The following is a 10,106-nucleotide window of genomic DNA, read 5'->3' as shown; positions in this document are numbered from 1 at the left end:
TATATTTTTATATTGACAGGACAAACTAATTAATCTTTTATTTTAAATATAATATTTTTAAAATACTATATTATCTTTTATAAATATTATAATATATTTTTAAATACAACATAGATCTAAAAAATTTAATAGAATACGAAGAAAGAATGTTCATTATATTAATATATAAGATTTAAAATAAAAAGATTGAATAGAATAGAGAAAAAATTTAGTGAGATTAGAAAAATCAATATATTATTTTGAATTTTTTACGAAAATAACCCATTTTTTCAAGGAAATTCCCAAAATACCCCTGTTTCAAAAAAAAATTCAAACTACCCCACTTTTAGGGGGAGTCGCCAATTGAATTTGAGACTCATCTTAAAAATTGAATGGAGGCGCCAATTGGATTGACTAGGACAGGTGCCCTAGTCAATCCAATTGGCGCCCCTGTGTAGGGCTTAAGAGGAGGCGTCAATTCAATTGGAGACTCCTCCTAAAATGCTATTTTTTTTGGTAAATGGTATACGTGATAGATAAATTTGATATAGGATCAATTGATATTAATAAAATTTGATGTTTACACAAAGAAACCTAATGGTGATGATCGGGATCACCTAACCGACCTCCAGCCCCACATCCTCTAGCTACCCTAACCCGTGGCCCTAACCCACGTTGATGATTCGGTACCGGTGTTTGAGCATCTGAGGGGCCAGGAGCGTCACTACCAACTACATAAGAAGGTTTGTTGAGGTAGTCAAACAAGTCAGCATAGTCTTCAGTATGCATCGATGGTGTACCGCCGTAGCTGAACTCATGACCCATGCCAGAGAAGTTGGGATATGGTTGACTCATTGGTGGGTGACCGAGACGGTTGAAGGGAGACATGGGTGTGAACAATGTCATCTTCATCATTATACAATGTCAATGTTCACTGCAACGGTGAAACATACGAGTCTGAGCTATATGGTTTTTATTTTCGAAACACCGATACCATTAGACTCACGATCAAGAGAAATGCAACCTTCTTGCATTTGAAACAAAGATTCCAATCCTGTATAGGATCGGATATTATGTCAAAGATCACATATCAAAATCCAATATTTTTTTAGAATAGTCAATACAAGTATTTCCCCCTTAAGGTACGAGACGATGAAGATGTTGAATACATGTTTGTTAGTCATGAAGATTCAGGCTGCAACTATATTGAGTTGTACATTACTCTTCAACCATGTATACCATCTCAACAGTCTCAACTAACCAGTCAGGATGAATCTGGTGAATTTGATCCACAATGGTCAGATGACGTCAACCCAAAAGTAGGAGCAGAAGTGGATGTCGTTGATGAAGAAAGAGAGGAAACCGAGATACAGGTTGATCACATGCTGAACAACGGCGATGAAGATGATGATCAACCACCACCAATACCTCCTAGTCATGTCTACAACCCGCCTCAATATATGACAAATATGGATCTGCACGACGATGAAACATCCAATAGTGTTTTCTATAATACGTATCCGAGATCAGAAGGCGAATTAAAGGTGGGAGACATGTTTCGTACCAAAGAAGAATGTGTTCTGGCTATCAAAAAATTCCACATGAACAACTCTGCTGATTTTACAGTGAAACGCACTGATTCTAGAAGGTATGTTATCGAATGTCATAACATGCTTTGTAAGTTTTGTTTGGATGTGTCTTACAAGAAGAAAAACGACTCTTGGGAGATCGCTTCAATAGACCCACCTCACAGTTGCATTGCAACTAACGTTGAACAAGATCACCGTAAACTAAGCGCAGCGTTGATATGTCAAGACAGTCTGCCGTTGGTTAATAAAGACCCATCAGTGAAGGTGAGTATAATTATATCCCATATCATAACAACATATAATTATACTCCATCTTACAAGAAAGCCTGGATTGCGAGGACAAAGGTTGTTGAAAAAGTTTTCGGCAACTGGGGGGATTCATACAAGGAATTGCCACGGTTTTTATGGGCACTAAAAACATATGTCCGAAGAACTGTGGCAATTATGGAGACATTGCCAGCGATGATGCCAGACGGAACCTGTGCTACAGGTAATAGAATATTTCACCGTCTCTTTTGGGCATTTGACCCGTGCATCAAAGGTTTCGCATTCTACAAACCTATTATTCAAATTGATGGCACTTGGTTATACGGAAAATACAAGGGTACTTTGCTCATGGCGGTTGCACAAGACGGCAACAACAATGTCTTTCCCATTGCCTTTGCTCTTGTTGAAGGTGAAACGGCTGGTGGATGGGGTTTCTTTCTTCGACATCTCAGAACGCATGTGGCTCCACAAGTCAATCTCTGTTTGATTTCTGATAGACATGCTGCCATTGAGAGTGCATATAACAACCATGACAACGGATGGCATGATCCTCCTTCTACCCATGTCTATTGCATCAGACACATTGCACAAAACTTCATGCGTGCTATAAAAGATAAGAATCTTCGCAAGAAGGTGGTGAATGTTGGGTATGCTCTAACTCAGCCGTCATTTCAATATTATCGTGATAAAATTAGACTGTCTAATGAAGACGCAAGGAGATGGCTAAATAACATACCAGTAGAGCAGTGGACAAGAGCATTTGACAGAGGTTGTCGATGGGGCCATATGACAACAAACCTTGTGGAATGCATGAACGGGGTATTCAAAGGAATTTGAAATCTGTCGATAACCGCCTTGGTAAGATTAACCTATTATAGGTTGGCTTCTACGTTCGCAACCAGAGATGAAAGATGGAGTGCGGTGTTAATGTCGGAGCAAGTATTCAGTGAGTGTTGCATGAAGGTCATGAAAGAGGATAACATCAAAGCTAGCACACACGCTGTAACAGTCTTTGATCGTCATAGGCAAAATTTCAGCGTCCAGGAAACAATGGACCACAACGAGGGGAGACCAAATTTAGCCTATGTTGTTAGACTAAACAGAATTTGGTGCGATTGTGGAAAATTCCAGGCCTTCCACATACCTTGCTCCTATGTCATTGTAGCATGCGCTTATACTCGTCAAGATGCTTACAGCCATTTATCTGATGTGTACAAGGCCGACACCGTCATGAATGTATATAATCAAAGCTTCTCGGTACTACCAATGGAGGATTACTGGCCTCCATATGAAGGTGATATTAGGGGTGTTCAAAACCAAACCAACCCAATAGAAAACCGCAAACCAAACCAAACCAAACCGAAACCGCAAAAAACCGCATTTGGTTCGGATTCGTTTGGGTCATTTTTTAATAAAACTGCACGGTTTGGTTTGGTTTGCGGTTTGTATTTTGCAAACCGAACTAAACCAAACCAAACGACATTATGTTACAACCCAAAGTTCACTTATCCCACATCCAACCCAAACTTCAAACCTAATATGCCTTAACCTTACAATTACAAACGATTTTCTCTTAATCACGCTTAGGGTTTCAATTTCAACCTTCTTAAATCTCTCATAGTAGTATCACACATTCTTCTCATCTTCTTTTACATGTAGGTCTCGCCTATTCTACTCTAATAAGTCCTCTATTATGTTATTTCTTTTTTATCTTTTATGTTACTATTTTCTCTTCCAATTACGTTTTTATTGCACTTTTCTTCTCAATCTCGCATCTCTTATGTTCTTTTTTTCATCTTCTCTAATCTCTCATCTCATATATTTTTTTATGTTTTATTATAATGTCTTTGATATTATTTTATGCTACTATTTATATTTGTCTTTTATTCCACTTTTGTCTAATCTGATTTTTTGTATATTGAATGAAACGTTTTTGTCTAAATATGATGAATTTTGATGTTATTTAGTAATGTATGAATGATTAAACACAAAGTTATGTCGTTATTTATAGGAGTATATATGGCTCAATAAAAATATTATAAAAAACCGAACCAACCGAACCAATCCAAACCGCATTGATTTGGTTTGGTTTTATTTCTAAAAGTCAACTGAACCAAACCAAACCGCATGCTTTTTTCTTTTGCGGTTCGGGTGATTTTTATCGCAAAAACCGCCCAAACCGCACCGCGAACACCCCTAGGTGATATTGTTTGGCACAATGACGAGATGCGTAGAAAGAAAAAAGGAAGGCCAAATAGCACACGTATCAGAACAGAGATGGATTCCACAGATAAAATGATAAGATTATGTAGTATTTGTCGTCAACCAGGACACAACAAGAACAACTATCCCAATCGAGGAGCATCATCTAGGTCTTAAGCTTTTTGTAATACTGTATTTCTGTAACCTCCAATCATTATATATCATTAAGTTTTTGTTACAACGAGGTTCACAATAAACATCAGTACAAAATAAGCTATCTGAAAACAGAAATATTTCTAACTGATTACAACAATCAAATTGATGTCGTCTCGACCGAACATCATTTCCCTAGCATCCTTATCAGTCTTCATTCGCACCCAACCAAAGATATTGCCAAGTCTCTCAATACTTCTAATTTTTCCCCTTCTGGTATTTTCTCATCTAACCAACGAACCAGCTCCCTCTTCAGTTGATCGAACGTAGTGATGTTCCAGAACATCATCAACATCTGAGGTTTATCTCTCGCATAAATCACCTTACCATATCGGCGACGAACATTAAACATGATTGCCAAATGATTGTATGAGATGTGGAACAATTACTCACACAACGCATCTATTTATAACACAAAAATTGCATTTTAGGAGGAGTCTCCAATTGAATTGGCGTCTCCTCTTAAGCCCTACACAGGGGCGCCAATTGGATTGGCTAGGGCACCTGCCCTAGCCAATCCAATTGGCGCCTCCATTCAATTTTTAAGAGGAGTCTCCAATTCAATTGGCGACTCCTCCTAAAAGTGGGGTAGTTTGAGATTTTTTTTTAAACCAGGGGTATTTTGGGAATTTCCTAGAAAAGTGGGTTATTTTCGTTAAAAATTCTATTATTTTGGATTAAGACAATATAGTATTAATATATATTTTTAAAATTTTATAGTTATGAGGACATAATGGGTTATCCACTGCCCACATGGACTAATTTTAATTGGTAGCGGACTTTTTAGAATTAGGCTAAAAGTTCTGAAAATATAGACTTTATTTTAAGGCAAAAACCTTATAATTTTTCGGATCGAGTGCGCAGTCCATATGGGTTAACCCTTTTTGATAGCTCTAGTTCAATGTCATTTTTATTTTTAGTTTTTAAAAGATATTTTATAAATCAATTTTAAAAAAGTTTTGAAGGAGAATAAAAATATATTTATAATTCTATTTTTAAAAACTATTTTTAAACTGCACAATATCACAAATTTGCTATTAAAAAAAGTGTATTAATTTTTTTGTGTTTTCTTTTTCTAATTTATAAAACTAATTTGTCAAAAAATACATATGAGTGTGATATTTATATGCGAGTAAATGATGCTTAGAGATCTTTGTAGTTAAGTATGATTAGGACTTTCTCACATCGGTGAAAGACCCTATTTGATAATGTTTATTGTGGTAAGAGAGGGATGATATATGTCTTTTCTCCTCAAAGACACGAAGCCTTTATAGAGGCTTTTGGTCTCACGGTTCTCTTGAGAAAAAATGCTCAATTAATCAACGGTTGACAATTGAGTCCCTATTTCCTATAGAAACATGGATCAGTTTGTTGACCCTGATTTCTCTCTAACTAAAGGATGTCTTTTTCAATGTTTTCCATTATTTGGCGAGTAGAAGCGTACTTAGGGAGAGAGGACTCCTAATGGTGGATGGTGTAACACCTCAAAATTTGCCCTCCTCTCTTGGGACTAGTTTAGCATATTGCATCTTATTTTTAGGACATTAGTCATTGCATATTGCATACCATGTGAGAAATGAACAAGTCATCTTCCTAAGTCTTGCTCAGAAGATAAAGAGGTTAAAAGATTCAAGCTTGAGGGTCTCATGAATTGATCACTAATCATCTGAGGTTTGTGCTTCAAGTAGGGTTTTTGGTTCCTCAAGGAGATTGATCATTATCTTGGTTGCAATGGTACATCACCATCATCATGGTCTTATCATCACCAAGAGGTTCATTATTCCTGATCAGATTCCTTGGGATTAGGGTTTTGACCTCTGGTCAACCCTAATCAGTTGCATTATGCCAATCAGGGTTCTCAAAGGAGATGAGGTCTTTATTGAGATGGAGATCATCATGTGATTTTGTTGAGCTTGTATAAGCTAGGGTTTCATTTTGGAGCCATTTCATCAAGAGGTTGAGGCTCAAATTCATCTGTGCATGGCCAAGTCATCTATCAACTGCAAAAGTCAACAAAAGTGAACTGTTGGATTTGGAGGTGGGAAGTGAGTAGAAATACTTCATTCATGTTCAAACAAGTCTCATTTTACATTTCAAACATCAACATTGAAGAAAATAAAGTCAGGATAAAACTTTCCAAAAATAGAAAGTGACTTGTAACTCAAATTTGCCAAAAATGGAAAGGTTTTCAACTCAAGATTACACCATCAAGAAAGCTTCAAATGAAATTTTGTTGAACATGAAAGTTGTAGATCTTTTTCTCCCATTTCCGAAAAGTCCAAGATCATCAATTTCTCATGTGTGGTTAAGGAGATATGGATCAAACTTGGCCAAGTGAACATGGAACTTCAAATGTGCATAACTTCTTAACCATAAGTCCAAATGAGATGGCTCTTTTTTGTACATTCTTCTCTTGACCTCTACTTACCAAATCATGCATTGCATTTCATGAATTATGATCACATGGACATTTGATATTTCACTTGATTTTTGGAGGGAAAATGTGAATTTAAAAATGATGCATTATTTGAACATGGTACCACTTCCATTGGCTTTAAAATGACATTTTAAGTGCATTTCAATCCATTTTCGTGTACTGTTCACCATGCACACCATGCATAGAGGTGAAATCCCAATTTTGCACATACACTCCCTAATTCACTAATTACATTAGCATTGGCTTAAACCTTTTCCTAATCATGGTTAACCTGGACTATAAATGCTTAATCATAACAGAATTCATCACATTTCCCAATTCTAGATCTAGAATTCTCAAAATCTCAAAAATTCTCTCTCACTTTTTTCTCCAAATTTCTTCAAACATTTTGCACTTTTCTTGATCCATTCATCATCTGGTAGCATTTGTGAGCAAGTTTGAAGGAAGAATCACATGAATTCGTGCATAATTGGAGCAGCTTGAAGCTTAAACTCATCCATGGCAACTCAAAAATTCTGTTGAATCGTGTGCAATGGAGCCTCAATTTCTCTTCCATTCACTTGCATAAGCATTATAGAGGATCATTGGAGCTTTGCACAGCCTGAATCAAGCAAATTCCAAAGCTGCACTTCAAGAGGTCACGAAATCGTTTCTCTTATTTCTTGAAATTGTTATGCTAATGTTGTAGATCTTGTTGTTGTGATCATTCTGAGCTTTGAATCACTGAAATCCATGCATAATTGAGTGAGATTCGATTGTTTAAAGCTTGATGAATGAACTTTGACTTGCTCGATTTGATCTTGTCTTGATGTTATATGCTTAACCAATGGTTGATTTGTGTTCTACATTGAAAGATCTATGTGTTGGTATGCTCAATTTTAAAAACTAGAAAAATTGTTCTTGGTGTTCTTGAACACCTACTGTTAACGCGCGTGAATGATGAAGAAGATGAACACAGACCTTTAGAGAACGGTTTTTTTGATTCCAAAGCGTGGCCTTAGGTGTTCGCTAGGGTTGCGTCCTGATTGGCTGCATGAAAAGCCATGCAGCGCGCCGATTCCATTTTGAAATGCTACTCAGTTCGAACCTTGGCCGTGTACATTTTCACATGCTTCATTCAATTTTCCCTCCACATGTTCATATATGCTCCACATGCATTTTTTTCTTCATCTTTAAAAAATCAAAACAAATTAAATAATCATCCAAAAAATACCAGGATTTTTGCATTGTGTTACATTTTCTCTCTAGTTTTTTATGGACATTTTTCCCTAAATTGTGCATGGCTGGTTTATTTTTTGTGCTAGGGTTCTTGTACATGTATCATGTTTTGACCTTGCCTTGATCATACATTTGTGAAATGCTCAATTTTAATCCAATGCTCATGAAATTTTGCATGTTGGAACTAGACATCTTGCTGGACATTTTGGTGTTGAGTTTGTATTTTTATCAATTGCCATTGCTGATTTATGATTTTTCTAAGTTAGGTGTGACAATTTGTGTCACACCTTGTGATGTCCAACTTGATTGATGAATTTGCCATGCCAAATGAATTCCAAATGTTCTGATTTTTTGTATGGTGCTTGATATGCATGTTGTGAATGCTCATGATTTTTGGTGGAATTTTTGGATTGATTTCTGGTTTGATTGAGATTTTTCATTCTGGATGGTCATTTTTGAGCTTTTGAATGGTCTTGAACTTCATTCATTTGTGAAATGCTTGTGGATTATCCAATGGATGTGAAATTTTGCACACTATTTCTAGACATGTTGAATGGTGTTTTGGCTTTGGTTTGAGGTTTTTACCATGTTTCATTTCTGTTTTAGGCTTATGCTAAGTTGGTGTGACATTTGGTGTCACATATGTGCTTGATTGTGCTTGCCTTGACTTATGCAATTTGATTACCTTGCCAAATATTGTCCAAATGCTCTAATTTTTTGTGTGATGATCATATTGTATGTGCTGTTTACTCATGAATTTTGCCAAAATTATTTGAATCATTTTTGATTTATTGTGCATGTGTTCATTCTGATGTCACAATGTGGTTACAACTTGCATACATTGCCATGTTTGGTTCATGAAATGAATTTGGTAATTGATATTGAGATGATACCTTTTGGATTGTGTTCTTGATTGAATAAAGTTGATTCATGTTAAATTTCATATTCTGTTTTGGATTTTTTCTCCATCTTTGACCCTAGGCCTTGACCTAGTGGTTGGTTGCTTATGTTTGAGCTTTGATTTCAGGTGGAGCATTCAAGTTCCATAATTGTTGATGCTCTATCACTTGAGCCTTTGATGTTTACTTTTGACTACTAACATTGTGTGTTTTGTAGGGTTGTTAACTCATTTGAGTTTGACTTGTTGGCTTATGCCTTTGCTCATTGGGTTTGACTGTTTGATATTCATGTTGTCTGTTTGTCTGTACAGTTGAACTGATTTGTTTGATGTTTCCACAGGTACATAAGTTGCTTAAGTTCATTTTGAACTTGCTTTTGCTTGGTTGCTTAACCACATAGGTATAACTCTCTGACTTCATGTAGTCTGGAAGGCCTATCCTGTTACTTGGGCAGGCACCTGTCTGAAGCCCTCCTTAAGAGGCAATGCTTGTGTTTGTTTATTTTTGTGCCAAGCAGGAAAAGTCCTTTGATAAGGCAATTGGCAGATAAAAGAGATGTGTAATCCATCTCCTTCTATTCAGTGTGTCATCCACTTTGCTCACATACCTTGTGCTGATGCATTGTGGATATTAACCCAAGATCTTTGTTGTGTCAGTCATATGTGGAGAAGAGTTCCAACTTTCTGAACTCCCACTTTCACTTGTCTGAAGCTCTCCCAGGCCAGGGATAAGAGCTGTGAGGTCTTACCCTCACTTCCCATTTCATCTGCTTCACCCTAACTCTCAATGTTAGGGTTAAGAGCTAACTACACCCGATTCCAGTTGGCTTGCTTTTGCAGCCTAACCTTGTATGAGCCCAATTGATTGCATATAGTGTGTGTGCTTGCTCTTGTGTTTGTATGACTTTGCTTATGCTGTTTAGGATGGCTTGATGCCTGTGCAAGTTAGATAGAAACCTCAACCTAGGACCATTGTGGATTGCATGATAACTATTAGGCTCGAGTCAGTCTCCCTTTTAGTTTGTCATTTCCCAGTCTCTGGTTAGGAGAAAGTTTCTCCCCTGTTAAGGGGAACTATGTTGCCCTGATCCTCATACCAGATGAGGTACGTAGGCAGGAGATCGTACGAGATCTCTCCGGGCACCCTTTTCTCCTTTTGTGTGTGTTTGTTTGTCAGTTACTAGGCTCGAGTGCCAGACTCCTTAGTAACTTGTTTGTTTGTTAACTTTCTTGTGTGTGTTAGGAGATGGACGTAAGACCAGCGATTGGCAGTCCGTATCCTATCGGTGTTTGCTTGTGTGGA

This window comes from Lathyrus oleraceus, chromosome 2, assembly GCF_024323335.1.
Source record: "Lathyrus oleraceus cultivar Zhongwan6 chromosome 2, CAAS_Psat_ZW6_1.0, whole genome shotgun sequence".
NCBI lineage: Eukaryota > Viridiplantae > Streptophyta > Magnoliopsida > Fabales > Fabaceae > Lathyrus > Lathyrus oleraceus.
Note: the sequence above shows the minus strand (reverse complement) of the source record.